General features: G+C 38.2%; 1 long non-coding RNA gene across 1 annotated transcript; it reads right to left on the reverse strand.

Moving 5' to 3' along the window:
- On the reverse strand, positions 592-5,769 carry LOC110392236. Its single transcript, XR_002434272.1, has 3 exons — positions 5,687-5,769; positions 3,909-4,097; positions 592-3,154 (listed from the first exon to the last, which is right to left on the reverse strand). It is a non-coding gene; the product is annotated as an uncharacterized LOC110392236 (long non-coding RNA).

Consider the following 7,396-nt stretch of genomic DNA (forward strand, 5'->3'; position numbering starts at 1 on the left):
AGAGACTGGGAAAATTGTGATTATGTACGGTCTTTCAGAAGATGGCTCTTATTGTTAATATGAGTTTGTATTAGGACTAACATGAAACAAAGGGATTGTTCCAGATTATAGTCTGTGCTGACTGATTATCTGCTCTGTGAGCCTTCGGTCACAGATAATGTATCCAACAGCTCTGAAAAGTGTTGTCTCCATGAATTCCATGCCCCTTTTGTTTTAATTACCATCTGTTTTCTCTCAAGGGGCTCAACTTATTTTGGCTGCTGAGATATCTTGGCACAAGGACAGGTAAAACACATTAGGTGAAGGACTAAACAGGCTATCTGGCATTTTGCTTGGCTTTTGACAGTCTCTGCTAAGAGCAGGAAATGTCAGCTGCTGCAAATGCCACTTGATTGATGAAGGAAAACCAATTTTCTTCATTTCTTTTTTCTTAAAAGCAAAAGGAATAAATCTATGCAGATAAGAAATGGTCAGTGGTTATTAGTTGAGTAGATTAGAGTTTGAAGACTCTCTCTTAACATCTACTCACTAAATGCAGATACTCTGCTGAAACATCAACACTACAAATTTAGTTACCTTAGTTTCCTTTATTGTTTATACAGAAAAAAAAAATCACACCACAGTGCTCAGGAAATTGCCTATATTTTTCTACTAATTACAAAATCACATCATAGCTGATCTTAGGAGAGATCTCGGACACTGTTCAAACCAAGGTTAGCAATAGCAGGTTTGAGTATAGTTGAGTTGTGAGTATCTCCAGGGGTGGAGACTTCACATGTTCCTTGGACAACCTGTTTCAGTGCCTGATCATCCCCATTCCTTTGTCCTTAATCTCTATTATTAACGTTATATGGAAAAATAAGGTAGTTAGACAAAAATTGTTACAACTCAGCTAAAACAAGTTCAACATTTATGAGTTAGTGAATTCATAAAAATAATCAATACAGTTTTGTTCTATGCTTGAAATGTTTTTGTGTTGTAAATATTTGTAAAGAAAGAGAACAAGTTTTGTGGGAAGAGACAATATTTTTAACTAAAGCATATTAGGGAAAAATATATGTGCAATGCTCATATTCCTTCTTGCATGACCACATCCTTGTCTTCTTTCTTAAAGCTTCAGCTTGCACAACAAAATTCCTCCTACAAATCTTATACTTTTATTTGATTGTCAAGGCAGCAGCCATACCACAATTACGAAGAAAATTTAACTTTTTTTTTTTCTTAGCCTCCCCTAAGTCTCTTGTTTTTAGCTTCAAATTGTTGGAAGGAGTTGGAGACGGCCCAACAATGTGAGTAACACGTATGTCGGGTTGTCAAAGTTCAGTTGAAGAACTATCAGAGGATTCATGTTTGTTGTGGCAATTAGTGCTCCTTACGTAGCATGGCCTATGTTCTGCTTCTGTTACATGCGCAGTCATGGATTCTTCCATTCAGAAAGGACCTCGAGAGACTTATACGAGATGCATTTTCCCAAGTTAAAACAAACCATATTTATATATTGTCTGACAGCTGCTTTCCTAGTCTGTTTTTAAAACCTTTTATGGAGGTGGGAGAAAACTCTGTAAGCAACTGAGAACACATCTTCTGTGCTTCACTAGTTTTATTGCCATGAACTTTTCTTAAGGTTCAATTATAAACTTTGTTGTTGTAATTAAAATTGCATTAGGTCTTGCCCTGACTGCCATGGTTATGAAGAACAATTTGTTCACTTTAACTTCATATTAACTGTCCACCTTTTCGCTGTTATAAGGTACACATCTTCTTTTCTTTTAGACCCATTTAATCAACCCTTCCCTACGTATTACGCTTTTTAGATTTCTGGTCATTCCCATAATTTTTATTTGAACATTATGCAATTGAATCCAACAATTTAATTGTTACTAGAATCTGGAACTTAAAGGTAAATATAATACATATATTTATATAAATATATTTATCTTCATCTTTTTATATGTATACTTTCTCCTTTTATTTTTGCCTGAAATTCTGTCACGATCTTACTTACTGACCTTAGTGTTGTGAAATTATAGTGCTGTATGCGTGTGTCTGATTATTGACATCCAGCTGGCAGGTAGTAAAATAATTTACTCCTTTTGAAGGTTTGAGGTTTATTTCTTCGTGTCACCCCAGCAGAAGTATTCAGTTAGCAATAAGTCATAGAAGCTGGACAGCTTGCCATAACTGAAAAGCTGAGGTTTCTCGGGAATATTCTTCATAAATGATGGGTTGGAGCAAAGATAGTTCTCTCATAGTAATAATCAGATGCATTAATCAAGTGGGAGACTTCCAAATAAGGAGATTAAAATATTAAAATCCACACGTAAGGAAAAATAGTCACTTACAGAAATGAGTTAGCTTGCCACTCATCAAATAGTTCAACAAAATAAATAAATTTACCTTTGGCTAAAGGAAACACAAGTGAGGGAAAGAAGAGGCACAGTGATTCTGATCTTAGACACCCATTACTCACAGCTTGTGGTTCTGAAAATGACTCAACAGCTGCTCAAGATAGGCACAAATAACAGCTTTACATATAAATGTATCCAGGTTAGAATGAAGTGGAAACTGTTCTGCTATTCCTTTACATTTTTTTTCCTGATAACTAAATAACTGTAAAAACTATGTGTCATTAAGGGAATATTATTTAGTTCTATATATCACATTAAAATTAGCTGTTCTTCAGGGTAACTCAACCTCTTTTGAATGATACAAAAATGAAGTCCCACATATGCCTTGGGGTACATCAGTGCAATTCAGTGTAATCAACAGTTATCAAAACAAGCTGCCCTCTCCTCCACACCAGCACAGGTAAGATATTTTTCATACAGCTGCCCATCTTGTTTATAAGCTTAATCACTGCTTGAACTTTATACACTAAGCTGAGGACTGACAGAAAATCATAAAGTAACAAATGATGTTAGAGTCCATTTTAGGAAGAAGCAACGACCTCTCTGCAAGTAAAATCCCAAGTTATCTTCTTCCTCTGACATGGCAGCAAAATGAGATATCTAAAGATCCCAGGCCCACTCATGCTGAGGTGTGAAATGTTCCCTGTAGATGTCCTCTTTTCACAGAAACTGTAGAGTCTCCCCAGTAGAGCCACAGATAAGCAACATGGAAGAGTGGTTACTCTAATTCTGAAGCCATGAAGACACTAGTAGGAAAGAGAGAAAAAAAATATAAAATCACAGATTTCCAAAAACTTACTGGTTACCCTTTTCTCCTTGAAATCTAATTCAGTGATGTTTGAAGGCAAAAGAATTTTTATCCAGAAGTCATCTATTTGAAGGAGATTAAGATATTGAATGCAGGAAAGGAAAGGCTTATTCATCTCAATATGTAAAATTAATTTATATAGAAGAAAACTATTCCTATTACAGATTCAGATAAAGATACAAGATTCTTACTCCTGCCTGGTCTGTTAGTGTCTCCATGATGCCTTCTTGTTTTTCTCCATGCCTTAAATAGTTCTAGCTCATCACGTTGTCAAATTAGGAAACATATTCCTTTTCAGGAAGTGAAGAAGACACGTTTTGGGATCAAAATAAGATTGATTAAGTTGACAGAGACCTTACTTGCAGGTCACTTCTTTTTCAAATCAGCATATGGGTTTATGAGGAAGCAAGAGATAATATTAGCCCACACCACTTAAGTATATTTAAAGAAACACTATTTCTAGGCATAAGTGCATTTGACACCAATGATTTTAGTGTGGGAATCATTCTATATTATGCTGTTCTGTCTTAATCCTCTGTTTTAGCAGAACACAAAGCTCAAGCTTTACATTCTTCTAAACAAAGGAAGACAATAGTAAGGTTAAAAAAATATTAAAATTTTTACATAATTTTAAACCTATCAACAGTGCCAAAATTCAGTTTCCCCTTACAACATCATATTTCCTTCCTCACCTTTCTCCTAAGTGGTTATGGCATCGTTGCTTTGATGTACTTTTGCTTGCAATGTAGTTTGCTTCAAGAAAATGAGGGGATTTTCCTTTAAAAATTGTCCTAAAGAAACTGTGAAGAATCTGCAGCTGCATTTCCTGGTTGAACAGTCTCTGATGGGACTGGGAGGGAGGGAAAGCCTCCTTACAGAAGCTGGAAAACAAATACATAGAGTTGGCATGCAACACATAGTCTTTCGCTAGAGTGCACACAGCTGCGGAGTCCCCAGAAGCATGGAAGTTGTTCTGAGGCAAGATGAAGAAAAGATAATATCAGCTTTGGGAGAGTTACTTGGCACTTCAACATAGAAGTGCTTGTACTTCCATCTGGGTTGTATGCAAAATTATAGGAGCTAGAGCCATATCCTTCTCCTTGGGTTGTTGACAGGAGTTTGGCTCTCACTTTAATGGATTCTTTACGTGCTTGCCAGAAGGTTAGAACCACAAAACCTGTGCTGGAAATGGCAACCTATATTGAACATATGAGTTCACACTGGCAGATGGAGGACAAAAAGTCAAATCAGTTCTTCCTTGTCCTTTGAGTCTTGCAGTTATACCTCATGATGTTTTTGACTTGCTAGACCTTTTCCAATATTGTTTGCATTAGCTCTTTTCCTCCATTAACTAGTTTTATTCAGTATAATTCATGCCTTGCCAAAGTGCTTCCCAAGTTTCTTAAGCAAACAGCTGCTTCTTTTACTTCAGCCTCTCATTTGACAGGTTTGGGAAAAAAAAAAAAAAAAGAAGCAACAAAGAAATCCACCACATCCAATCAATCCACTTTGCTCTCTTCAGCACTTTTTTCTATATCAATGAGAGTGACTTTTCCTTAAGTTAAGTCAGCTGTATGCTGCTGCCAGTATTAACGAGAGCAATGTAAGGCAGCATTGGCATGCCCTGATACAGCAGAAAAATCTACACTTTGTGTAAATCCTGGGTGACCAACCTATTGGCTTGCCTGGGCTGCACTGAGTGAATAGGAACAGTCTTGGGTTGCATATACATAAGTTGCTCTGAAAGTAATACCTCCTATTTATTTCCATGGAAATGGATGTAAGGAGCACAATAACACTATTTGATATAGCAAAATCTCAGCTATAAAACAGTATTTTTCAACATAGTCACCACCAAAAGCCTACATGCCACGCTCATAAAAGTCTGCACCAGTGGAGGTGACCCACTGTTGCCATTGCTGAAATGCCTCGCTGTGCTCACATTCACTGTTTGTTCTCCATAAACATTCAGAAAGCATTGGCGAATGTCAACAGGTGCAATTTTTTCCACGTAGAGGAATCCAGTGACACATCTTTGCTTTGTACAGACTTCCACGTCAGACACTATTTTGTCAGACTACCCCTCTGCTGCCATCTGCCATACAGCAACAAAATGTAACACAACGTTGGTGAAAAGGTTCAGCCTCTACTGACATACCACTGACATCTGCCTCAGACGTTACGAGCCAACACAACAGAACAAAAGGCATTACTTTCAGATTCTTCCCCTCTACCCTGCTCTTGTGAGACCCCACATGGTGCACTGCATCAAGTTCTGGAACCTCAAACACAAGAAGAACATCAAGCAATTGAAGTGGATCCAGAGAAAGGCCACAAAGATACCAGAGGGCTAGAACACCTTCCCTTTGAGAACAGGCTGTATGGCAAAAGAAGGCAATGACAGCGCCTTCTAATGGAATACAAGCACTACTGATTAATAGCAAGTAACAAAAAAGAAAAATTGGCTCACGCTTTCCAACAACTGGTGACAGCCCAAGAAAGGTGCAACCTCTATCCTGAAAGATGCTGTTCTCTTGGCTGCTAACACTTAAATGAGGGTGAGGAGGGGTGGATCCAGGCTCCATCCCTTCTTGTCACTCAGGTACATTGCTTGCACATGAGCTCCTTTGGTTAGCTATGCCTTCTCACCTGATTCTCAAACATTGCTTCAGGCTGGGACCTGGTAATTCTTCTGCACAGGCTGAGAAAGTTGGGGCTCTTCAGCCTAAAGAAGAGAAGGCTCCAGGGTGACATTATACTGGTCTGCCAGTACCTGAAGGGGGCCTACAGGAAAGCTGGCAAGGGACTTTTTATAAGGGCATGTAGTGACAGGATAAGGGTAAATTGATTGAAACTGGATGAGAGTAGATTTAGACTAGATATTAGGAAGGAATTCTTACTGTATGAGTGGTGAGATACTGGAACTATTTGCGCAGAGAGGTTGTGGATGCCCCCTCTCTGAAGGCATTTGAGGCCAGGCTGGATGGGGCTGTGAGCAACCTGGTCTAGAGGGAGGTGTCCCTGCTTATAGCAGGGGGGTTAGAACTAGATGATCTTAAAGGTCCCTTCCAACCCAAATCATTCCATGATTCTATGAAAGTCTGGTAAAGAGACGTGCTCACATTTTTGAGTTGAATATCTGATTGCAACTCTATACATTCTATTTGAAAATTTGCAGGTAATGTATTTATTTAATCTGGAAATGATGTTGTAAATATAAATTAATGATTTTTCTTGCAATCTTGAAACCTATTTGCAAAGGCCTTTATCAAAAGTGAAAGCATAGCTGCATATTCCTTGCTGTTCAGAGCACTGTGTTTAGCCAATGCCTCAAAATGCATGCAATTACATGCCATCACTTCAGTCAGCACTGCACAGCACTGCCCTCCCCGTGTCCTGCTTTCAGTTGATACAGACTTAATAGCTCACCAACAGTTTGGCTTTTGCTGAGCGATGGGTGGTAGCCCAGGGCCACTATGCGGGGAAGAACTACTACCTTTATAGCACGGGGCAGAGGGCAGGCTGCATGCAGGTCATGAGTTGGGCATGCCTATTGTAAATAGATGGGGTCTTTTGATCTCTGTTGTGTGTGTGCATGCACATGCATGCATTCATGTGTCCCTATGGTTTTACTGTCTCCAGTGGTATATCATGTACATTTACTAATAGTTCCATGCATAGTTTTCAATGATAAGAGACATTCCTGTCCTTTTTCATGTTCTCAGTCCTTTTTCTCTAAGAGCAACAGATCTGTCTATATTTGCTGTTTCAAATTTCCTAAATAATGGGGCAAACTAAGCTGTGTTGGGTGGAAAAAAGAGGATTAAGTTCATTCAGTCAGACAACTAGATATTCTTCCTTTTATCACTGTGAAATAAATCAACTAACTAGTATTAAACTCTGAATAACCTCCATTGTGCTCTTTTTGCATCATACTAAAAAATAAATAACAGTAGGTATGAGCTTGAAGACTAAAGTTCACACAGTGAACATAAAGAAACTGTAACAAAATTTTGAATCCAGCCCAAGATTTTAAATATAGAATGTAATCTTTTTATCACGTTTGTTCTGTTCAGCTCACACCAAAAACTTTCACTCAGTGGTTTCTGTACTGAACCACTGTATATGTTTTCTTTCCCCTATTTTCTACAAATTTCACTCTAGAGATGGCAACAATAGT

Source organism: Numida meleagris, chromosome 1 (genome assembly GCF_002078875.1).
Source record: "Numida meleagris isolate 19003 breed g44 Domestic line chromosome 1, NumMel1.0, whole genome shotgun sequence".
NCBI lineage: Eukaryota > Metazoa > Chordata > Aves > Galliformes > Numididae > Numida > Numida meleagris.